The 26,934-nt window shown below is 36.1% G+C and overlaps 1 protein-coding gene across 1 annotated transcript in view; it reads left to right on the forward strand.

Moving 5' to 3' along the window:
* Positions 1-578: 578 nt before the first annotated feature.
* The window catches only part of LOC134744969 (uncharacterized), a 49,898-nt gene continuing 23,542 nt past the window's right edge, over positions 579-26,934 (forward strand). Inside the window, exon 1 of the mRNA XM_063678917.1 lies at positions 579-591. The gene's annotated coding sequence lies outside the window, so the exon portion shown is untranslated. The remainder of the gene's footprint in view (positions 592-26,934) is intronic.

Raw genomic sequence — 26,934 nt, forward strand, 5'->3', positions numbered from 1 at the left:
TGTTTTTTTTTCTCTGCACAAATTGTAAGTGTTTCTGTTTGGCCCTATGGTTGACTGGTAGAGAATGCTATTTGAGTTCATTTGACATTAAGTCCGCCATTTGTACATTATTGTATATATTGTGTGCAATAAAGTTTAAATAAATAAATAAATAATAAAAAGTAACTCAGTTAACTCGAAACGTGGATGTTTAAATAAAATTTTGGTCACAACAGGTGTTAAGTTTATAAACGTTTGATTCATCATCGTCATCATCATGGTGGCCTTTTGGTAATTCAATCTTGGATGTAGGCCTCTTCCCTCGTGTTCCACTCCCGTCGATCTTGTGCCCGATTTATCCAGTCCCGACCTCCGTGTTGTCGGATGTCGTCCACCCAGCGCTGCGGTGATCTACCGCTCCCTCGGGTGTCCGCTCTAGGCCTCCATTCAAGGACTCGTCTTGTCCAGGGACTCTTGTCCATTCTCGTAATGTCCACTTTCTTTGCGTAAACGTTTGATTGCGTGAAATATATTCGTAAATGAAAAAAAAAAATGCAATGACAAATTTCTTAAATGGAACCAGATAAATTATCAAAGAAAATAAATTTAGAGGTTGTCTTTTTAATTAATTTTGGAGGCAGCAACGAGGCGGTATTAACGCTAAGGAGTGAAGAATATTTGCTTACCTAATTAAGTCGATTTTAATTATGTCGAATAATATTTATTTTCGTTCAAATTGAACGAAACAGCTGGTAAGGAAAGCTTCTCATTTTGGGCGGAATATATACGAAATCACAACAACATGTCCCGAAAAAATGTATGTAATTCCTTTAAGATACGAAACCATGCACCATACGTTTTCGTAACTTAGATGGAGATTTTTAGGACATACGGAGAAATTGCGTTAATATTGTACAGAATAGGGAGCTATCAACCCACGCAATTTTATTGTTATTGTTATTTTATTTTATTTATTTAGAAACAAACATTCTCTTATATTAATAAATTGTTACAGTATAGAGTAATCAGACTTATTTATAGACCTACAGTTTCTTTAAATCATCATCATCTTCCTCGCGTTATCCCGGCATTTTTCCACGGCTCATGGGAGCCTGGGGTCCGCTTGACAACTAATCCTAAGAATTGGCGTAGGCACTAGTTTTTACGAAAGCGATTGCCATCTGACCTTCCAACCCAGAGGGGGAAACTAGGCCTTGTTAGGATTAGTCCGGTTTCCTCACGATGTTTTCCTTCACCGAAAAGCGACTGGTATAAATATCAAATGATATTTCGTACATAAGTTCCGAAAAACTCATTGGTACGAGCCGGGGGTTGAGTCGCACGCTCTTACCGCTAGGCCACCAGCGCTTCACCTACAGTTTCTTTAAATATAGTATGAAAACCATATAACTTGTATAAGTACTAAATTAAACTAGAAATATAAATTCTAATTCCGATTATTATTTTTTAAATAATCGGCCAATTTTAGATTTTAATTAAGTATGCGCTTCGACTGATTTACCCCTGCCTCCCCTACAGTTTGCACTGTCCGGACATTTGTAGGTAAGTGCTTAATTAGTTAGAGGCACATTCGGGTAGCAAGTTAGCATCGGGAAATGCTCAAAATGCACACAACTCTATTGTCAAGAGAATATTTGGCTTGGGAGGCCCATTCAGATGTTACAATTTGTTACAGTTTTCATCTTATTTTGATACGACCTGGAAGGTTGCTCTGGCTAATTAGCCTCATGAAGTTTATATTTGAACGAAATATTATATTTTTTATTCGGATGTCTGTTACCGGTATATCTTGTTACAAATGCATTTCCGTTATTAAATTATTATTTAATTGCTTAAAATTATAAATAAAAAGCATAAAAATTTGCCCGCTAAAAGCTAGTGAGCGAAACGCAACTGACGTCACGCGTTCGCATAAATTCGTTAGTTCACATATTAAGTGTCATTAGTAGCAAATATCAGTTGGACCGTCCAACGTGTGACGTCATCACGCTCTGTCGAATTCGCGCCAAAAATTATACGCGTTTAAACCGCTCAAAATTGTTCACTTTAAATATTTTTTAATCAAATAATGTGAAGGTTTACAAAAGTATTTTTACTTTTTCTGGTGTTCAAACGATATAAATTATTATTATATTAAAAAATCTTCATGCATGGAACTAATAATTGGTGCATGCGAAATGAAGTAATGCGTGCGTGAGATGCGCGCTAATCAACAATACGATTGTCAAGGTATCAAAACCAGCTCACACCCGTAACAAATTGCTAAATTAGAATATAATACTTCTAGGTTGTAAAAGCCAAATAACCCAAAAAAAATACTAAATACAAAATAAAATAAGGGTTTCTTTTGTAACTTTTTGGTAAGGAACCCTAAAAACGTCAATTCAATTCAATTCAATGGTTTATTGATAAAATACACATTTTACACGTCAAATTTACAAAGGTACATGGTACCAAAGATAGATATAACTCCGTAATAGATGGATACAGTCTAAGGAAAAAACGTGCCTCGAAAATCAAGAAAATTTGATTCTCGTTCAGAGGGCGCTACTAGCTTTGGCCTACTGTCGTATAGATGGCGTTGACGGTTTCGTTTGTTATTTAACAATTTTAACGCATATCAGTGAAAGAACATGGGTCAAAATCATAAAAATAATTAATGCAAATAAAAAAATCATTTATCCATATTTAAATACATTTTATCGTATTTTTATAAATCTTCATTTTTAGTTTTAAAGTGTGTCGACAGATGGCAGTGAATTTACTGGGGTTACAAAATTTACTATGACAGTACCGCTCTAGTATAAGTTACTCTATGATGGTACATATACAGTTTATTTGGGAAATGAAACTTTAAAACTACCAACTTCTATGCTGCACGCGTGCTGGCAGCCTGGCCGGTACGAACTCCGCAGCCAGCGCGCGTCTTTTGTTTATATTATGTATAGGTTTTTTTCCCGTTCTGTGTTGTCACTGAGCAATAAATGTATCACTTCTTTTTTTTTGTCATCGTAACTGGTGAATTTCCAATATGACTTGGAACTCCGGTGGCCGTTTAAGAAGTGTAACACTCTTACGGTAGATGTCGCTAGGGTCCCCTGGACCCATATAGTGGGAAGATTTGCTGACTATGGATGAGGTCTTGGTGGCTCAGTTGGCAGAGCGCTGGAGTATCGATCCAGAGGCCGTGAGTTCAAGTCTCATCCAAGGCAGTAATTTTTCCACTTTTAAATTCATTCTAAGCTTAATAGCATCGATCGCAGACGTTTCTGCTTGTTAAAAATTAATTTAACAAATGTATCGTTTCCACATCGTTAGTAAATGTTTATATGTAAATAGACTTTATATGTAAATATTCTATGTTTTTTTCGTATGATTCTATATATAGATTGTATTATATATAGTACAGCCAAAGTTTTTCCCGTTTTATTCATCATCGGCGGCCCGACAGCGTACAATGACGTAAAAGTTATTTGTTTTACAAGTAAGTTGTTCAACCGCTTGTGCTAATATTGATACCCGAGCAAGCAAAAGATTCCAAAATTAAACCACGAGTGTAGCGAGTAGTTCGTAGTTCGTACACTAGAATCTTAAGCGTTACGGGGTTTTCAAGGCACGAGAGTTAAACAAATTTTGCCCCCGAGTGAAACACAAAACTTTTCACCACAGCGCGAGGAAAATACTGAACAGTAAAACATCAAACTCAAACCAAATCAAATACAAATAAACGTTATTAAATCGGGCATTTTCTATGAAAAGGGACCTAATTGTCGATGGCGCTTACGCCGCACAGCGTCGCGCGGCATTGTATTTATATCGGAGCATCGTTAATAATAGCGTAAGCGCCATCGACAATAAGGTCCCTTTTTTAGAAAATACCACAAATATGTATCATTCAAAATGATCTCACTCTTGTGGATAAACGCTATTTTCTCGTTCATTTTTAAACAATCAAAAGAGTCTTAACGAGCTGGTGTGGTGAAAAATAATTTTTTCAAGTACCTTAAAACCTTTTCAACACATGCCATCTGTAAGCCCCATCTCGACAAAATGTCTGTAAGCCCGTAATCTTACGTATTGCGACGTTTACTGACACTTCCATTAGGTAACCCTACAGAAATGTACGTTTTTTATTACTTACTGCGCTTATACACCGTGATCCTAAGTAAGCTGACAGACTAAAGATAAGCGAATGATAAGAAAGTTATTAAATCGGAAATAACGATGTATGATGTACTTGTGACATATTTGAAATTTATTTATTGTAAGTTTATTTAAGTAGCAATTAGTGTTAAATAGTGTAATTGTAATTGTCTGTAAATTTTTCATGGGTGATCCTTGCCTGTCAATAAACGTTTTATTTATTTATTTATTAAGGATTAACCAATTTAATAATTTGGTTTTTACATAAGTCGTAAGGTTTTTTGTTTAAAAATAAAGCTTAAAAAATATCTTACTTGTTTTACATTTGTAAACATCGTATTGCAGACGTCGTCACTTCCGCCGGTAATAAAAAATATTGTAACTAAATATTTAACGGTTTTCTAAGCTAGTTGGTAGTGACCCTGTCTATAAAGCTGGAGGTCCCGGGTTCAATTTCTGGTAAAAGCATTTTTTTGTGTGTTTATCACAGATATTTGTTTCTGAGTTATGAATCTTTCCTATGTATTTAAGAAAATATGTATACCTATCTATTTTATATATCGTCGTTTAGTTTAGTACCCACAACATAATCATTATTTAGCTTACTGCGGAATCCATTTGTGTAACATTGTCCCATATTATTTATTTATATTTATTTTCTAACACCGTCTCTATAGAAAAATCACTCAATTATTATACATACATATAAAAAAAAAACCTCATCGTTAGTTTGGTAGAATTTATTTACGAAGTGTATTCTTTCTAATGGTTTCAAATGTACCACCATTAAATGGTCGCATTTTTGATTCCATTACAACGCGGCATGTAATATTTCTGAAAAATGAACACTTTTTTTAGAAAGTGACTAATTCAAAATTATAAAATGGGCCCTAGTCCAAAAATATGTAGGTTAAAGTTTTAATAACAAAACTTCCGTGAGACACAAACATATTAAAATATAATTAAACGGGTCACTCACGCATTTTAAGTCGAAGATTGCTCGACAGGTTTCGCTGCATAACGAAAAGCTTCAACGGGAACACGCGTTGGAGAATCGACGCAGATAGCAGGCTACAGCTCTCTGCGATCGGTTGCTCGGCGTACATGAGTGACCTGTTTTAATATATTTAACAAAGTTTGTCGGGTTATTGAGAGTTTGAGACCCACGGTGTATATTTTGTTCAGGATGATTGCTTAAAGCGACGTTCGCCAACGACCTTTCTAATGTGGATTTTATTTACGAGTGTCGCATAAAATATATCTGAATATCAAGAATGAAAATTAATAAATCTTTCATGGCCAAATAAATGTAACACTCTTATGGTAGATGTCGCTAGGCGGTAAGGCATATGGGGCCGCGTCTGTCCGTGTGTATGCGCGATAATCTCAAAAACTACTAAACGGTTTCTCATGCGGTTTTCACCTTTTAATAGAGTGATTCTTGAAGAAGGTTTAGGTGTATAATTTGTTAAGGTTTTGTGTAACCCGTGCGAAGCCGGGGCGGGTCGCTAGTAGATATGTTACTTGAATCACAGATTATATAATACTATACCTTGAATATAACATTTAAAACTTCCGCGGTTTAAACACATATTAAATCACATTTAGAAACGGGTCTATCGCGAATTTATTTTGTTACCTTTATTTACCGACGTTTCGACACAGGTTTCACTGGTCGTGGTCGCGGCTAACTGACGTCCCAGCAAAATGTCAAAACAGAGATTTGTGTGACTACCCCACGAAAAGTGCATTTAAAGTTCGAGGTAGACATCACATTTTCAAACCACTCACTACACATAAAAAGTTAATTATTGTCAATAGTCCGACACACAACACTCACAACATCCGCGCACACATCCGAAGATAGATCCCTTGGCTTTAACTTCTGGATCACTGGTCCCCAAGTTGCCGATAAGTTAAAACCATCTTCCCTATAAAAATTTCTGGGGTGCTTCTTGATTTCAATCGCTTCTCGCACAACTCGAGGATAATAATGGCGTTCAGTGGAGACAACTTTTGGTTTATGAAGCTCAATCCAGTGATTTGCGCCGTATGTAAGTAGATGTTCGGCGATCGCGGACTTGTTTACTTGGCGATTTTTTACTGCCGCTATGTGTTCTTTCAAACACATAGCGTGTGTTGTTTGAAACGTCGGTAAATAAAGGTAACAAAATAAATTCGCGATAGACCCGTTTCTAAATGTGATTTAATATGTTACTTGAATGTCCATAGTTCCATACCAAGTTTCATGTTATATCAGCAAGTCGTGTTAAGAGTCCCCGGCAAGCTCGGTTCTCCATACAAACGTAGTTCCGCTCTCATTTTACGACTAGCTAGATTGCTCTAAAACTTTGTACTAACAAGAAAAGGTATATCTAGATCTGTCATTAGTTAATGTAGGTTCTGATACAATAGTTAAAAAAATACAACGAGTTTAAGTTTTTCATACAAAACTTATTTTTCGTCTATTTCGTTTGTTTTTTTATACTAGAGCTATATAAACTAACTAGCTTTTGCCCGCGACTTCGTCTGCGTGGACTTAGTAACCGCAGCTAGAGTAAGAATAGCGCCTGGAAAAATTCTCATAGCAATCTAAATTTAAGCATATTATGCACACAAATTAGCAGGCACTTCGTTAATTATCTCAATTCCACCCGCTTTTTACTTTCTTAAGGGATGATTTTCGGGATAAAAACTATCCTATGTCCTTCTCAGGGACTCATCCTATCTCTATGCCAAGTTTCATCTAAATCGGTTAAGCGGTTTAAGCGTGAAGAGGGAACACACAGACAGACAGACAGACAGACAGACAGACAGACAGACTTTCGCATTTATAATATTAGTATGGATTACAGACCTAGATATACCTCGTGCTATTGTATGTGCAAAGTTTCATTACAATCCAATACGTCGTTTTAAAATGAGAACGATACTACGTTTGTATGGGAAGGTGAAATTCGGCCGAGCTTGCCGGGGACTTAAAATAAGAGCATAACTTATATTAGATTTTTTTGCGGCTTAGTTCTTGTGACTTGAAATATAAAGTAGATATTTTTGCCTGCGCATTGTTGACTCTTAACCTTTCAATATAAAAAGGTATTTGTTATAAAACTAAAAAAAACTATCACCTTTCGATCACTTTTTTCATTGACTCGTGTCTCCCACCTGGCTTTAGCTATTAATAAAACTAAATTAACCATAAAGGGGCACACCCACTCACATAACTCTGCAATCTTTACTGTTCAAAACAAGTATTTATAACTATTACCTTAAGGACCGTATTCGCTATATTTTTGTGATTGAACTCCGGTATTACTGGAACCAATTTATATTTACCAAGAAATCAAGCAAATTTGAACTTTATTTAAAAGGGATAAAGTATTCAGCAACTATGTGGTATATTAGCTGAAACATGAAGTTCGTGACATTTCTTTTGATCAAGCGCACGTGTTATGTAGCTTCAATGGCGGTTGAATGTTGTATCTCAAAGCATTAGGTCTTATGTTCTTGTTTAACCTAGAATGTTCGTATGTTTTTTTGTCTGATCGATCTGTTAATTATATATGTACTTTATTATCTCTGATGATTTGGCATTAGGTCACCGAGCAGAGCCTAGTTTCCCATAGCGAACCGTGACTAATATCCAGGAAAACATTACGTACCTATTTCAAATCGTATTTTTTATCATAATCTGTTTCTTTACCTAATTGTATACTTTACTTCTGGTAACTGTACTCACAATCGGCCTGATTCGAATTTTAACATACGTCAAAAATTTGCTAAAGATACGATATGGATCGGATATGTCAGTGTCAAATCAATGAGGATATAATAAGATAGAGCGGTACTGTCATAGTAATTTTTTTTAACCACTTTAAATTCACTGCCATCTATCGACATACTTTAAAACTAAAAATGAAGATTTATAACATAACATTTATCCATTTTTAAATACGTTACACGTTTTAAAATGTATTTAAAAATGGATAAATGTTTTTTTCATTTGCATTAATTATTTTTATATGATTTTGACCCATGTTCTTTCACTGGTATGCGTTAAAATTATAAATAATAAACGTAACAGTCAAGGCCCTCTATAAGAGAGTAGGCCAAAACTAGTGGCGCCATCTGATCGAGAATCAAATTTTCGTGATTTTCGAGGCACGTTTTTTCCTTAGACTGTATCCATCTATTACGGAGTTATATCTATCTTTGGTCTAATGAAATATCCGATCCGGGTCGTATCTTTAGCAAATTTTTGACGTATCATAAAGTTTGAATCAGGGCGAATATCTTATAAGAATTAATTTTAAAAGTAGAAGTACCTACTATAATATTTTGCGAAACTGTAAAACTACTGAAATAAGATCCCAACCGCGTTTTATAGCGCTGTATAAAACTATTGAAAGTTCAAAACATAATAAATCTACTATAATGGCTTTAACATAAAGTTTTAATGGCTTTAAATACATTATGGTTTCTTTATGGTCCATCTCGGTTGGCTTTAATTACATACTCGCTATTGCCGGGATGCGTATTTACAAAAGCTAAACTATTTCAGTCACGCCTCAGATTATAATCGGGGAGCTTTTGTTTATGCATATTAGTTAACAATATCTATACCATTTCGGTAAAAAGTAGTCACTCAAATGGATAAGCTTTTTGCTTACATATTTTCAAATATTATTCACGACAAAACCTAATCGAGTTTAGTAACGTCAGTATCGTATAGGGGCCCCGCGAAGCGTATTAGCAAAGATAGATATAACTCCGTAATAGATGGATACAGTCTAAGGAAAAAACGTGCCTCGAAAATCAAGAAAATTTGATTCTCGTTCAGAGGGCGCTACTAGTTTTGGCCTACAGTCGTATAGATGGCGTTGACGGTTTCGTTTGTTATTTAACAATTTTAACGCATATCAGTGAAAGAACATGGGTCAAAATCATAAAAATAATTAATGCAAATATAAAAAATCATTTATCCATATTTAAATACATTTTATCGTATTTTTATAAATCTTCATTTTTAGTTTTAAAGTGTGTCGACAGATGGCAGTGAATTTACTGGGGTTACAAAATTTACTATGACAGTACCGCTCTAGTATAAGTTACTCTATGGTAGTAGTATAGCCTTTGTAAATACGCTGCCGGCGTGCCTTATGATTTCAGTAAGGTGCTTTGGGGTAAGTGAGAACGGGTTTTTTCATGCGGGGTAAGAAGAAAAGTCGGCCGTAATTGCTTCGGCATACGGACGATTTTGTCATACCCCTCATGAAAAACCCGTTCAATCTTATCCCATCGCACCTTACAGCTACGAAATATACAGGGTGAAATTTTAAGCCACCATGTAGTGACTTTATAGGTCATAATGGTCAACTTTTATTATGGGACCAATGCCGAAATCGCAAAAGAAAAATTTGGCTGGCCCATAGAAATCAGCGGCATCACATCAGCCGGAATGTATGAAACAGCCAAATTTTTTTTGCGGTTTCGGCATTGGTCCCGCAATGAAAGTTGTTCAGTGTGACCATAGAGTAACTTATACTAGAGCGGTACTGTCATAGTAAATTTTGTAACCACAGTAAATTCACTGCCATCTGTCGACACACTTTAAAACTAAAAATGAAGATTTATAAAAATACGATAAATTGTATTTAAATATGGATAAATGATTTTTTATATTTGCATTAATTATTTTTATGATTTTGACCCATGTTCTTTCACTGATATGCGTTAAAATTGTTAAATAGCAAACGAAACCGTCAACGCCATCTATACGACAGTAGGCCAAAGCTAGTAGCGCCCTCTGAACGAGAATCAAATTTTCATGATTTTCGAGGCACGTTTTTTCCTTAGACTGTATCCATCTATTACGGAGTTATATCTATCTTTGGTGTGACCTATAAAGTCACTACTCCTAAAACTACTGTCTGACCTCCTAGTGGGAATTGCCCTAGGATATAGGCTATAATATGTACTTTTATAACTTTGCCTGTAAAATTAAGATCATTGTTATCTTTATTTAATAATTGAAATTGAAATCTTATTAGCCTGTATCTGTTTTTTCCCCAATAAAGAAAATAAATAAAAATAAATAAATACACAGAATATAAAAAAATGGTGGTGGTTAAAATTTCACCTTGTATAGACGAAGCTCTCTGTACATTTTTTTATACCACGACGGTGGCAAACAAGCATACGGCCCGCCTGATGGTAAGCAGTCACCGTAGCCTATGGACGCATGCAACACCAGAGATATTACATGCACGTTGCCCACCCTTTAAAAACCTGTACACTCCTTTTTTGAAGAACCCCATACTGTAGTCCCTCGGGAAAACCTCGGCAGGGAGCTCATTCCACAGCCGAAGCGTCCGCGGTAGGAAATTCCTCTTAAACCGCACAGTACGCGACCATTTAGGTGCTAGTGTGAGGATGAACGCCCTGCCGATGGCGAGCGGTGCGGTTTCGACTTCGACAAACGATAAATATGACTAACACTTATCTGAGGCCTCTGAGAGCATACCGCGAACCACGTTCGACGTGTTGCCTCCCTGCCTGTCATACTAACGTACGAATGTACAAATGTGACAGAAAGGCAACGCGTTGAAAGTGGTTTCTGCCGTTTCAGTTTCTTTTTTCAAAATAGTAAAGCTACAGCCTTAGTTTCTATATTTTTCATTGAAAAAACTTCTAATGATATAGTTATGGAATATATGTAGTAATTAATTTTTAACAAGCAGAAACGTCTGCGATCGATGCTATGATGAGGTCTTGGTGTCTCAGTTGGCAGAGCGCTGGAGTATCGATCCAGAGGCCGCGAGTTCAAGTCTCACCCAAGGCAGTAGTTTTTCCACTTTTAAATTTATTCTAAGCTTAATAGCATCGATCGCAGACGTTTCTGCTTGTTAAAAATTAATTTAGAATGGGTAACACATCGTAACTGGTGAATTTCCAATATGACTTGGAACTCCGGTGGCCGTTTAAGAAGTGTAACACTCTTACGGTAGATGTCGCTAGGGTCCCCTAGACCCATATAGTGGGAAGATTTGCTGACTATGGATGAGGTCTTGGTGGCTCAGTTGGCAGAGCGCTGGAGTATCGATCCAGAGGCCGTGAGTTCAAGTCTCACCCAAGGCAGTAATTTTTCCACTTTTAAATTTATGTAGTAATTATCAAAACAACCTATCTGGTTTAATCACGAAATATCAGTGTAATGTCGTATATAATCGGTTTTGAAGTGCCGACGGCTGCTGATGGCGATAACTATGCCCACTAAAACTATCGCCAAACGACTTTATCTGCGTTTTATCACGATCTAAAAACTGGTGAAACTTTTGTACTTAATACCTGGCGATATAACAATGGCTTGCCTTAAAGTTCTGATTTTAAACTTGTACGGTTTTCACACATTATTTTAATTCAATTATTATTTCACACTAGCTTTTGCCCGCGACTTCGTCTGCATGGATTTAGTAACTGCAGCTAGAGTAAGAATAGCGCCTGAATAAAGTCTAATGGCAATCATTCAATTTGAGTACGCTTAATTGCTTACACAAATTATCGGGCAATTCATTAATTGTCTCAATTCCACCCCGCTTTTGAAGCTCTTAAGGGATGATTTTCGGGATAAAAACTATCCTATGTCCTTCTCCGGTACTCAAACCATCTCTATGCCAAATTTCAATTTTTTTTTGAAAAAATGTAAGGAATCGAATGGTACCATAATTTTTTTCCTATTTGGAAGTTATGTTTTTTTAAATCTTTGATGTCTTTTATTTATTTATTACACCTGTAGTGTATTTTTTAAGTTTCCAATTTTTATTTTTTTTATACTACGTCGGTGGTAAACAAGCATACGGCCCGCCTGATGTTAAGCAGTCTCCACTCCAGAGGAGTTACATGCGCGTTGCCGACCCTAACACTCCTCTCCCTCGAGCTCTGGCAACCTTACAGGAACACAACACTATTAGTAGGGTCTAGTGTTATTTGGCTGCGGTTTTTTGTAAGGTGGAGGTACCTCCCCAGTTGGGCTCTGCTCTAGATCTGGAATGACATCCGCTGTCCGGTGCCCTACCACACAAAGCGAGATGTCATTCACAGTGCCCATACCTCTCTTTTGGACGTAGTTTAAGGACATACCCGGGTCCAAAATTGTGATATTTATTGCGATAAATTGCTCATTTCCTGTCTATTTTACTAGATTTAGTTATAAAAATCAACACGTGGATAATACCCTATTCTTTAGAAGACAGGTGCACGGTGTATAGTCCAGTGAATAGTGATGAATTAGCAACAAAATAAATGATATTTTATCGAATATCGCATGTTATTTAGCCGTTTGCTCACTAGTAAATACGGAACGCCTCCAACACATATTAGATTGTAAAAAATATTGGTTCACACCTTCTCGGGTTTAATACAGATGGACACGCGAACTGTGGATAAGATGTTTTGCGATCGTAATTTCATTTGTAAGTAACTGTATTAAAATAGTATTTGAGAAATGATGAATTGAATGATGAATGTCTTCTTAACGCTGATGACCTGGTATTGATAGCGTCATCGGGTGAAGAGTTGCAGGAGGGTAACTATTAGAATGCATGGATCTTTTGAACGTAAAGGATTGAAAATAAATGTAAGTAAGACAAAAGTAATGCTATTTAAAAAGGAAGAATATATGACAAACTGTGAAATTTTGTTTGGTCAAGTGAAAGAGTTTGTGTATCTGGGAACCTTGTTCACTAGGGACGGTAATCATGATAAAGACATTGAAAGGAGAGTGAATGCTGGAAATCGCGTGAATGGGGCACAAAGCTTTTATGAGCAGCCAGAAGGTGTCGCATAAAGCACGGTTGGTTGTGCATAGAGGCGTGCTGGTGCCTACACTTATGTATGGTAGCGAAAGTTGGGTATGGCAGAAGAAGCATCAGAGCCAAGTGAATGCAGTGGAAATGAGAGCGTTAAGAAGTGTGTGTGGTGTAAGATTACAAGATAGAATTAGGAACAGTGTGATAAGGGAAAAGTATGGACTGAACGAAGATGTAGTGACCAACATTGAGAAAGGTATGTTGAGATGGTTTGGACACGTGGAAAGAATGAGTGAAAGAAGGCTAACAAAGAGAATGTATAAGGGAGAGATAGAAACGGGAGTTGGAAGGGGCAGACCTCGGCGGGCTTTCTCTGATCAGATCGGGGAAATCCTAAGGAAAGGCCAGGTCAAGCTTAGAGCACCCTAAACCGGCGAGCGTGTATGAGGAATGTTATGAAAGTGAAGGAAGCGAAAGAGGTATGCCAGGATCGTAGCAAGTGGAAATCCGTGGTCTCTGGCTACCCCTCCGGGAAGGTTTTGAAGGTTTGAAGTTACAATCGGTTGCAATAATTACTTTGTGGAATCTCCGTTAATACCTTAACTATAATAATTGTTTTCTGTAAAGGCCACTTGCACCATCCCACCAACCCGGGGTTAAGCAGTTAAACCGTTAATCCAGTGTCAAATTGTACAACCATGGTAACTCCAGGTTTGACCGGTTAACCCCGGATTAGTGGAATGGTGCAAGTGGGTTTTATAGATTTAGATAGACTGACAAAATTTATTTTTGCAATTTATATTTATACAAATTTATTTCACTATTAAAATGAGACGGCATTTAACAGATACGGCGTGAAACAACATTAATTAAACTAGAATGCCGCCCTCTAGAGGCACATTGTACAAACAACTGCTGTCACATACATGATCTAACAGCAATAGCGACGCTCGAGTGGTCTCGACTCTCGAGTGGTCTCGAAACTCTCGAGTAATTAGGGTACGAGCTATAAGTGCGGGCATATGAAGCTATCATATAAGTATACTTATGTTAAATGTACCTAACACTATGTAACCCTTAAATTGCCAATGGGACTTATTGTTTTCTGGATCAGAATCATTACCACTATTTATTGAGTAGAAATCACGACTTTCCACGTTTTTTGCCAATTTAAGGGGTAACGGCCACAGGTTGTAGCCGTTGTAAGTTATTAGTTTCGATTTATTTCACTTAGTATGGCGGTAACAAAAAGGAAAGTTTGAAAAATGTATGGAAATTTTTTGACACTTTTTTTTCTCCTATAGGGATGAAAAGGGCTCGTGATCCTGACTAGAAATAACACAAAAATGGCAAAAAAGGTCACATAAAAAAAATGCCAAGTTGGGGGGGCGTTTTGACGCCAATGTCTGTCTGTGGCGTCGTAGTTCTCAAACGGATGGGCCGATTTCGATGCGGTATTTTTAGGTCTCATTTCATTTATTCGTTGCAACCATGGTATAACAGATGTTCTTAAAATAAAGTGAGTACAATCATGGACCCTACTAGGGCGTAGCAGCATTTTATATCTACTTATTTCTAAGGTAGTCTTATAAAATAAATCTATAAACAATAATAACAAATAGAATAGGTAATTAAAATCAAATATTTATAGTATTACAATAATTAAAATCATATATTGTCTATGTAAGTAGTTATTATTATATCACTATAACATTAATCATGCTCCATTTTTATTAAGAAAGAAAGAAAGAAAATACATTTATTTGACGCCACAACATAGTACATAAAAAAGAAAAGCATGCAGACAAAAAAACATTTGGACGCCAAAAAGGATCCCCACTCAGCATAGTGCCGCGGCAAACCGTGGCGCTGGTTTTCTGTGGGGACCTGGCTTAATCTAAAAATAATGGCGACACGTACGCCAACGACACACAAATAAAATTTACATTGACATAAAAATACAAACAGAAAAAACCAACACCAGAACGAACTAAACTTAAGACTAAAACTAAAACAAAGACTAAAACTAAAACAAATCATCAAATTGCCGCGGAAATGTAAAAGTGTGTGTGATAAATGTGCGAGTGAGTGACTGATATGTTACTGTGATGTCTGTAATTGAATTTGTAACAAGTGTGCACGACATTTCGATTTGAAGCCACTTAACGACTTCAGCGAACGGATTGGTGGAGGCAGGTCATTCCAGATCTTCGTAGCGGCGTGCCGGAAACAGCCACGAAAGGCCGCTGAGTGGTGACGAGGGCAGACAAGTTGCAGGTACCTAGATGACCTGACCTCCGAGGATCTGGAGTTATGAGCCCAGGTTAGCTTATCGTAAAGGTACGAGGGTATCTGGTGGTACACAATGCCAAACATAAGCGACGCTAAATGGACCTTTTGACGCGTGGACATCTTCAGAATGCAGTTCTTATTTATATATTAAGTACATTATTATTATTATTATTTTTTGTCTAATTATTCATAAATTCTTGTAGGGTGTATGGGCATTCAGTTAGAAGGTAGCTCTTGAGCTTGTTTACAAAATTATAATATTTGGTTTCATTTCTTATAAACTGAGGGACGTGGTTATAAATTCGAATGGACATTGAGTAAGGGCCTTTACTGAACATTTGGAGGTTAGCTGGATTTGCTTGCACAAGTTTATTTCGATTACGTAAGTTATGTAGTTGTGGTTTGGGGTTTTGGATTTTAAATAAGTCTTCGTATTTTCGCACAAATTTACAAGTTTCCAAGATGTGAGGGTGAGTATTTTTAATTTCGCGAAATGTGGTCTGCAACTTTCTTCAGTTGTTGTCTTGCTCGTATGCATCTTTTTTGTAGTATCTCTATTGTTTCCCATATAGTTTTAAGTCATAATGTATTGTTTGTCCACATTTTCGTTAGTCATAATTTGGTTTTTCTAAGAAACGCGTAACTTTTCAGAATTGCCATAAAACAAACCTAACCTAACCAAATCTATCTATCGGATAACCTGAGGAAAATCCTGAAAGGTTAAGGGTTTCAGAATTATGACTAATGATAATATGACAATTATTTAACATTTAATTTAACCAATATAATCCATTTACAAACAATAATTAAAACTAATAATCTAAAACTAATAAACTAAAGGTCTAATATGCGCCTCCACCCTGCATCGTAAATTATTACATTATGACTTTCAATAATTATGTCAAACAAAGGGACCCCGGTATTTTGACTTGAAATCGAGTTTTCCTGCGGTGGTTATTAGCAATGTTTGATAAAATCAATCAAGCAGTTTGAAGAGTATCCGCTCTTTTCCAAAATAATGTATGGCATTTTTGCCATAAAATGGTTTAAAATCTTATGATTAGTGTAGGGGGTTTAATTTTTAATTTAATAGTAATTAAAATATGAATGCGGCTTCTGATATAGTACGGTTATAGTGTATCCTCTTGCCACATTAACAAACCAACTGCACTGCAATTACCGGAGACCACTGGAGACCACTAAGATCACTCGAGCGTGGTTCTGAACCGCATCGTTAACGGTGCTCAATCATGTTAATGACAATGATTATTTTAACGGAACGAGACTATACAGGCCAATTCGAACAATGAGATACGCCATTTACTAGTTCTACAAACGATATGAATTAGACATATCAGTGCCGAAAATGACGTTTCTTCAAACAAAAACATCATTTTTGACACTGACATCGTATCCATATCGTTTGTAGAACTAGTAAATGACGTATCTCATTGTTCAAATTGGCCTGTAAGTATATCATGCACTTACAATTGTAAAATTTATATACTTATTAACCGTAGTCCTCATTTTTCTCTCTGGATAGCATTATAGAAAGTATGTTTACACAAATGTTTGAAGATGTCCTTTCGTTTGGCTTTTTTTATATATAAAAGAGACAGTAGCGAAAATTAAAATCCGTTCACATTTTTAATCTCCTAAGGGTCACGGTTCTATTACTTATTCTTTTCGATGAAATTTAAATCATGTTTAATTAGAACAGAGTTGAATTTCAGTAGTAGATGTTTAATTTTTATTTGTATGGCTGGGCCTAAATAAAAGGAGGCAAAATGCTCCTAACTCTTATAATTATTAAAAATAAAAAATAAACAAACGATGTGTCGAAATACTTCCAGGGTAACCAAGAAAATCTAAAAGAAAGTAAATCGCTTACAAATATTTGTATATATATGTTTTTTTTTCCTTATAAAAAAGCAAAATCCTGTTTGGTCCAGATAAATTGAAATCATATTCAGTTTTAAACGAAATTCATTAACAAATTTCAGAGTAAACCGTATCCGGCTTTTGCAAATAAAATTATCATTCTGTTCGCTTTATTGTGAACTTTCTTACAACATTTTAATGAGATTTGTAAAATTAATTTATAATGTTCATATTCAACCTTCACTTTGGAAATTTTGTAATTGAATCTGGAAGTTTGTTTAATAAAGGAAGTATCAGTTTAATTATTGTTGTTTGCATGCCATACTTTTAACGTATTATTGGATTAGTTTAGTATTAACAAGTATTAAAGATGACGGGCGCTAGAATGGTCCCGGGGTCTGACCTGACACTTCAGTTTTCTATAGAAACCGTCAAGTGGTCAGTTGATCACCGATCACCCGTCATAGAAAACGAAGTGTCGAAAGCCTCGGCCTGGACCCGGACAGTTATATCTAATGTATGTCATTTACATAACTAATATAAATAAAAATAGCCACTGGCTTGGCTTAGTATGGCAGTAAAGTACATCTTCTCTATAAATAATTAAATAAATTTAGTTATATTAAAGAAATATGACGTTTTCAACCAAAAGGTACCACATTGTCGCTTGTCGATAAGGTTGATTTCTAAATGAAGCTATATGGAAATAGCGCCTTACTAACAAGCGACAATAAGTACCCTTTTGGTGGAATATGGCACAAATAGTAACAATAAGGGTCTATATTGGGTCGCGTAATAATTAAAAAAATTTAGTCTGTTTATTTCATTAAAAAAAAAACATGCATATTTACAAAACTAAACAACTAAACTTAAATTAAAAAGTTTTTGAGTTAAGGAGTCTAGTAATTGATTGTCCTAATGTAATGTTACGCATAAAACTCATTTGTTATTGTGCTGAAACTATTTACATTTCTAAAAATTAAAAAACAAACCTAACCTAACCGGGTAGTAGTAACCGGGTTCTACACAACCTATGCAAAACATATTCGAAAATACTTTCTGCTTCAGCTGGAGAAAAATTATGCGAAAAGAGTTTCATGCGTAACATTAGATTAGGACAATCAATACGACGAGATAGGGACCCTAACAATAATGATGTAATTAAAAATAAAACTTAATACTTCTTAGCTAACAATTTTTTTATACTACGTCGGTGGCAAACAAGCATACGGCCCGCCTGATGTTAAGCAGCCTTCGTAGCCTATGTACGCCTGCAACTCCAAAGGAGTTACATGCGCGTTGCCGACCCTAGCACTATGCACCCTCGTTGAGCTCTGGCAACTTTACTCACCGGCAGGAACACGACACTATGAGCAGACTATTAGACTTTAGATTAGGCTAAATATGTCTGTGAAATTTGTATTTTTTTATTACAATAAACAGTTTAAATTATTTTTTTACTATTTTAGAATGACTTGCTTAAATTAACAAACCTTCCGTGAGACACAGACATATTAAATATATTAATAACGGGTCACTCACGTGTTTTAAGTCGAAAGCGCTCGACATGTTTCACTCCGTACCGAGGAGCGTCATCAGGAGCTTGCGTCGACGGTGACGGACCGGCGCAGACTGCGGGCCGCAGCACGAACACGTGAGTGACCCGTTATTAATATATTTAACATGCTTAAATTACATGACATGAATGTATTTTATTTCTTTCGTTTTTTTTCTCGCACCTAAACATAAATAAAATTGTGAAATTATGATCACGCTTAACAAAGACGGTTACAAAACTTATAAAACATGTTGCAAACAGAAAAACGCTAAACCAAGCGGAAGCGATTAAACGCAATATTTGACCCGGGAACAAAAAACACAAAAAATTGCACACGCCAGAGGGCAGGTTCCGAAAATCGCAACAGACAGACAAACATCCGACCCTATTATAGGATTCATATTTTGTTTAATGTTCTCACAGAAGCTCTGGAATTATTAAAGTATCTGGTTATAGGTGTTGGGGCTGAGAATCAGCGAGAACATAAGCGGAGCGTTTAGCGAGAAGGCTTTGGAACAGGTCAACGAGTAGATAGGTAGTCAAATATGTACCTAATCACTACATAGTATAAAACAAAGTCGCTTTCGGCTGTCTATATGTCTGTCCCTATGTATGCTTAGATCTTTAAAACTACGCAATGGATTTTGATGCGGTATTTTTTTATGGATAGAGTGATTCAAGAGAAAGGTTAGAGGGTTTGTGTAAATTAGTTGAACTACCCCTTCTAAGCCGGAGCGGGTCGCTAGTAGGTACATATTTGTGTTGAACGCAGTTGACAAATACACAAAGGAAATTATTTTTAGTTCAAAAAATATATGAAAATGGCAGGGTTCAGAGAAATTGTTTGCAATTACTCGATGATTAAGATACCCATTATTTTAAAGGTTTTCTGGAAGAGATCGCTTTTTAGCGATAAAACCGCGTTTTGTTACCTAGGTAGTTATAATTTCTTTATAATTTTACATGAAAAATGTAATGTTATTGGTGCAATAAAGAATATTTACTTACATAATCAACGGTTTCAAAATAGCTATCTCTCTGGCCCCAATTCATAAATAGCGGTCATATTTCACTCGCAACATCTCAATTGTGACCCCATTTCAGTTCAAACGTATACTCTTTGAATTATGGCAAACATACCCGAATGTTAAACCAGTAAAATATTACTTGGTAAATAAAGGATTATAAAGAGTTTAAAGCTCGTAAATGGGGTAATACCATTTTGAAATAGGCTTAACATAATATAAATATGAGATACATAATATTCTGTCAGATTAGCTTCCTTTTAATAGCTTGTAATAATTTAACTTAGTTTAATAATTGCGCCATAAAAATACGTAGGTCCTGCTTATTTATTACGACTTATCCTCCAAGTAAAAAGTATTTATTAAGATCTTTTATTATGTAATTGCAAACCTTTTTGATTTAGTAGTATTAATATAACTGTACATTTCTGACCTGTGACATTGACTCAAGTCATTCTGAAAATAATGAAAATTACATCGAATAATTATTTATTTTAAACTTTATTGCACATCAATAAAGGTACAAATGACGGACGTATTGCCTCATGGCTCATGGCATTCTCTACGAGTCAAACATTGGGCCAAACAGAAAAATGTCAAGGTGGGTAATTCATTTCATTTTATTTAAATTAAATTAAATACTCATTTATTTCAGATCTTTACAATCCATTAGATGTTGTTAGTTTATCTTAAACTAAATATTTAAAAATTAAACGACGGTACTGTCTTACGTCATAATTTTATCGACATTCACTCCTAATAAGTTTCACTTGTCCTGGCAGTTAAACGTTAAACCAAATTGTACCCTTCAAAACGTAGTAAGAAAATAACATAGTAAAACATTGGAAAGACTCCGCCAATGAACCTTGGGGAAAATTGACATCTTTAAGCATTCAAATCAAAAATTTAATTAAACCCTACTGATAGTGTTGTGTTCCGGTAAGGTTGCCAGAGCTCAATGAGGGTGCGGAGTGTTAGGGTGGGAAACACGCATGTGCCTCCTCTGGAGTGCAGGCGTCTATAGGCTACGGAGACTGTTTACCTTCAGGCGGGCCGTATGCTTGTTTACCACCGACGTAGTAATAAAAAAAACCATTGATTCTTTGTTACGTACTCGTATGTCTAACACAAACAGTATTTCTTAAAGCGTCTATCCAATCAGTTTCAACACAAATAACCCCACACAACCCTATCTATAACGAGATCAAAACAGTATTATCACAGATTTGCAACTCTTTACGCTGCCGCCGCAAAAACTTTGAAAAACCTTTCGACCTATTGTTATTGCTTACAACGTACAAGCTAACAGACGAACAACCAGCATTGAATGAACTTTCTAATAAATTTTATATTAAAGGAAAAAATGGAAAAAGTTACACTTGGATTTGAACCCGCAACCTCCGCAATCCGTGCGTTGCTCTTAACCAATTGAGCTACGGAAGCCTACCAGAACCTTGCAAATCTTTCCATTCCTTCCCTTATGTATACACGCCTTTGGGGTGAGTGAACTTTCTATTATGTACGATTTAAGCACATTAAATGTTTGGTTTGGGGTGAACTTTCTAATACTTATGTACGATTTAAGCACATTAAAGTGACCTTCGGATACAAACTGCACCAGCATTACTCTTGCAGTATTGCATGATCTGTTTTGATATTTTTGTTGCGAAATTACAGACTTTGTACTTTAGCCAGTAGCATTTTACGTGGGGACTCTGACTGCCCCGAACTAGTAGCTCAGTTGCTGCGTCTGTATGCTTTTTAGCAGAGCTTTTAGATTATTATATATATATTTTTTTTATATATACTACGTCGGTGGCAAACAAGCATACGGCCCGCCTGATGTTAAGCAGTCTCCGTAGCCTATGTACGCCTGCAACTCCAGAGGAGTTACATGCGCGTTGCCGACCCTAACACTCCTCTCCCTCGAGCTCTGGCAACCTTACTCACCGGCAGGAACACAACACTATTAGTAGGGTCTAGTGTTATTTGGCTGCGGTTTTCTGTAAGGTGGAGGTACCTCCCCAGTTGGGCTCTGCTCTAGATCTGGAATGACATCCGCTGTGCTGTGCCCTACCACACAAAGCGAGATGTCATTCACAGTGCCCATACATACCTCTCTTTTGGACGTAGTTTAAGGACATACCCGGGTCCGTTTGGACGTAGTTTAAGGACATACCCGGGTCCGACCGATATATACTTAGGTTAGTTTGTAAAGTATATGTATATCTATGGGCCTTAGTTGCCTGATAATAAATGATATTAATTAAATTTAACTAATAGTTCGCCCACTCTCGCGCAACGAAAACAGCGTGGGGAATACACGGTGCACGGTCTGCAAAAAATGTCGGATTCATATCTTGGAGGGTGAGCAAAAACGCGGTGTTTACGTTTGTTGAATTAGGTAAACGAGTCGAAATACTGTCAGCAGACGTCTCGTCGGATGTTATCATTGTTCGTTGAAGGGTTACGTATTTTAAACTTTTATTGATTTTATCGACGCAATTGCATAAACTACAAATAAGCTATATTCATTACTAGCGACCCGCCGCGGCTTCGCACGGGTTATACACAACCTTAACAAATTATACATCTAAACCTTTTTCAAAAATCTCTATTGATAGGTGAAGACCGCATTAAAATCCGTTCAGTAGTTTTTGAGTTTATCGCGAACATACGCGACGGAGGACTTTGTTTTATAAGGTGTGGTTAAGCACAGATCGATTGTCCGCAGCAGTGTCGCAATAGTAATGCAGCTTGAGTTGCCATCCAAGTCACCTAAACACTATGAAAAGGCGCCTGAATTTTGTATGCCGGCCGGTTTTGTGTAATCATAAGTTTTCACTCATAATTTTAAAACTAACACGAGACTTAATCGCGTACAAACTTACGTTTAATAGTAATGCAGCTTGAGTTGCCATCCAAGTCACCTAAACACTATGAAAAGGCGCCTGAATTTTGTATGCCGGCCGGTTTTGTGTAATCATAAGTTTTCACTCATAATTTTAAAACTAACACGAGACTTAATCGCGTACAAACTTACGTTTAATAGTAATGCAGCTTGAGTTGCCATCCAAGTCACCTAAACACTATGAAAAGGCGCCTGAATTTTGTATGCCGGCCGGTTTTGTGTAATCATAAGTTTTCACTCATAATTTTAAAACTAACACGAGACTTAATCGCGTACAAACTTACGTTTAATAGTAATGCAGCTTGAGTTGCCATCCAAGTCACCTACTATGAAAAGGCGCCTGAATTTTGTATGCCGGCCGGTTTTGTGTAATCATAAGTTTTCACTCATTATTTTAAAACTAACACGAGACTTAATCGCGTACAAACTTACGTTTAATAGTAATGCAGCTTGAGTTGCCATCCAAGTCACCTAAACACTATGAAAAGGCGCCTGAATTTTGTATGCCGGCCGGTTTTGTGTAATCATAATTTTAAAACTAACACGAGACTTAATCGCGTACAAACTTACGTTTAATTATGGCCTGGCGTTTCGAACGTGACGTTACGTTCGTGGTCACAGGCCTACTGGCCATAAATAAACGTAAGTTTGTACGCGATTAAGTCCCGTGTTAATTTATTTTAAAATTATAATCATAAGTTCACAACAGATATTTGCAGCGTACTAAGGAAGGTACGCAGTAATCCAGGCGGTTTCCTCAGCTCTAATAAATAGGCGGGCGGCGGACATATATCACTAGGCTTTATCCGAAAGAGCATGGACGTTTGTAATGATTTAGGTCTTTTTCTTAAAATTTTCGTCGTCTTACAACTTACAGGTCGATTGAATACATTTTAGTGATATCTGAGGGCGTACCAACTATTTTTGTTGGCACTCGTTGCGTGTTTAAAATTTGATTTTAAGTGTGGTAGTTAAAAGCCCGTTAAATAAAAGTGACGTGAGAAATTCATGATCCACCTTAACGTTATTTGACACTAAATTTATTTCTCCAAAATTAGCCATTGTAGAAATAATTCATTATACATTTTTCGATACTGCTTATTTTTAATAGCATTCATTATAAAATAGAGTTGAATTAGTTGCGTATTAGGTAAATATATTAATAACGGGTCACTCACGTATTTTAACGTATTTTTGTATTTTTCGGTACGGAGTGAAACATGTCGAGCGTTTTTCGACTTTAAATACGTGAGTGACCCGTTATTAATATATTTAATATGTCTGTGTCTCACGGAAGTTATGTTATTAAAATTGAATTAGTTTCGTTTTTAAATCGGACGTAACAAAAAAAGCAACTCTGTTATTTAATAATGATTTAAATTTCATTGCAGGTAATTTGCACTAGTATTAATTAGGACCGAGGGACGCTAGAATAGGCATATTTGTTTTTAGTAAGAGTTAGCGTCATGAAGATGTGCCTGACGATAAAAAAAACATTAGTAAAATCGCCCGACGTCCGAAAAAATAAACGTTCCGGATTCTTGACCCATCTAATTGCTCGTAAATTAGGTTTATTATGCAGAATTTTGTGCCATACATGTTTCATTCAAAATTGTGTTTAAAAATACAAGTTAATCATTTCGTATGTTGGATTAAGATCAAGTTAAAAAGTTCCCCTAAAGATTCATAATCCATTAAAAGCCACGTGCTCACAAAATGGGGTGATAAATCGATAATCCCTTCAAAAATATCCTATAATTTGGCAAAAAGCCCCAAAATGCGCAGTCTATTGTGATATTTCCCGAATCATGGAAACTGATTGACAACAATGCGATAATGATTGACAATTATGCGATAAAGATTGTCAATTATGCGATAATCATTGGTGACGGACGTCAATCAGGGCGTAAGCTGGATTATGAAATAATGATGGTGATGGAATAGTGCATTCTGGTAGACAAAAGATTATTTTATGGTTCATTTTGACGTTAGAAAAGACACATAGATCCAAAATCTTTAGTAATATTATTTTTGTGAAAGTAACCCTGTCTGTTTGTCTGTTAACTCTGAACCAATTTAGTCGCAATTGTGTATAGAGATACCTTAAGCCTCGGGACTCAAGGTTATGAAATATGTAGTTTTATCACGGAAATCATGCTTTAAACGGGGTGAAGAAAGGAGTGAAGTTTGCTATAAAAGTGGGATATATTGGTGGCAGAAGCCGATACTTAATAAAGGGTGTACAGCGGCAGATTTAAATATTTTTCGATTGCAAGTTCAGTTTCTATAAAAATAAATGATTTATGTTTATATATTTCATTTATTATGAATTCGGCCGCGGGATATCCTGTAGTTGTCATGATTAAAATAAACCAACAAGGTTTGAATATACTTAAATCAATAAAAGGAGATATCATAACTCTATTGTATCTATATTTCGGAGATCTGCCTCCAAGCCTTAAGTAAAACGAAATGATTTTATAGAAAACGCCTATTTTAAACATTTACACAGATACAATCAACTTTGTAAGGAATTATCACGTTACTTTTCGTTGCATTTTTTGACGTTTATCGATTTACAATTGGACTGGGCCACACAAGGGCCTGACACTCTTTTCTTTCATAATCTTATTGGCGATTCCTATAAGAGGAAAGAGAAAATAGTGCCATGCTGTGTCCGTATCACCGACCGGGTGGCATGATAGGTAGGAGGCGATGGCGAAATACCGAAATTTATAAGAGTGAAAGAGAAGAAATCCTATGCGGCCCAAATTTTATATGAATATTCCTTCCTTTACCCCCAGTCGCTCGGTGGCGCGTTTATAACTACTTGTATATACTATGTCTATGGGGCCACAGAATAACTAAGAGTACTACCGTATGATTCTTATTTGTGGGCCCTGACTGTATGATTCATATTAGAAATACAAAATTTTCTTACTATACTCAGCATTACGTATTAAAAATTCTTATTGGAGTCCCTTCTTTGATAAATTAAGAAGGCCCTCGTGGCCTAAGTTACAGAACTCTTGAATTCGTGACAATAATTACATATTATACGTCAAGATGCCAAGCGCACCCTTTCTCGTATCTTAAAATTTAAGGCTCTTTAAGGCCCGAGCACACTTACGCGGTGGCCGGTGACTTATTTAATTTACCTACTTATTATGAACGAGTGAACTGTGCGATCAAACATTCAAACGCCGATTAAGAGATTTTTTGTTGGATAGACCGTTGTATTCTGTTAGTGAATTTATGAACGATGTATTAGATTTTGACGATCCTCTACAGGAGATACTATCTTGACATTATTTTGAAATACCTACTGGTATCCTGTGATTATTTAATTTTTGAATTGATATTTTATTGATTATGTTCTTGTATAACTGTTTTGACGATCATAATATGAATTCTTGTAGATTGACATGCCTGCAATTTATAATGTAATCTGTATTAAATTATGAAATAAATAAATCTAAAATCTAAGCCCTTTGAAAGGTTGGTGTTAAATCAGAGTCAAGTCAAGGAAGAGGGGAGACAATTTAAGACACGAATAAGCTTTTTTATACAGATGTTTTATTTAATGCTGACATTTTAAAAAACCGAGAGGCTAATTTGAACGTACACTGACATCAGAATGATATGATGTCATTTAGATATCGGGCGTTTCGGTCGCGCCAATACATGTACGGACTAGTACGAGCAAAATGCAGGATAACTAAATAACATTATTCAGATCAATCTGATGTCAGATCACGCTCTGATTGGCCTGCGAGGCCTGCTATCATATACCTATTATAACATTTAAAACTTTCGCGTTTTGAACACATATTAATAGTACATTATGATACAAGTGTGCTAGTTGGTCATTACACACGAGGCGATATTGTGCGCGTGAGCTGTAAGTAGAGATGGGTAGGGGTGAGTAAATACTGAGTATTTACTCGGTATTTACTCAAAGCATACAGTAAATACTCGTATTTACTCATTTAGGTGAGTAAAAACGATTATTAACAAAATTTCAATATTTTGGTGAGATTTAAGTACTAAATTGGTTTTTATTTAATTGTGTTAACGTGTATTAATGATATTTATGTTATAAGAAGCTTATTACGCTTAGTTTTCGGCAAAAAGGTGATTATCAGTGAGAGGTCATTTGGAATTTAGCGGATATAGACGTGATAAAGTATAGTTAACAATTTTGTTTTAAATAAGAAGATACTTAATTACTTACAAAGTTACTTAATTACTTGCGTTCTAGATAAGTGCATGTTGCAAGCTGATTCACATATTATACAGTTTTTAACCAGTTGTTTA

The sequence above is a fragment of the Cydia strobilella genome, chromosome 10, assembly GCF_947568885.1.
Source record: "Cydia strobilella chromosome 10, ilCydStro3.1, whole genome shotgun sequence".
NCBI classification, from domain to species: domain Eukaryota; kingdom Metazoa; phylum Arthropoda; class Insecta; order Lepidoptera; family Tortricidae; genus Cydia; species Cydia strobilella.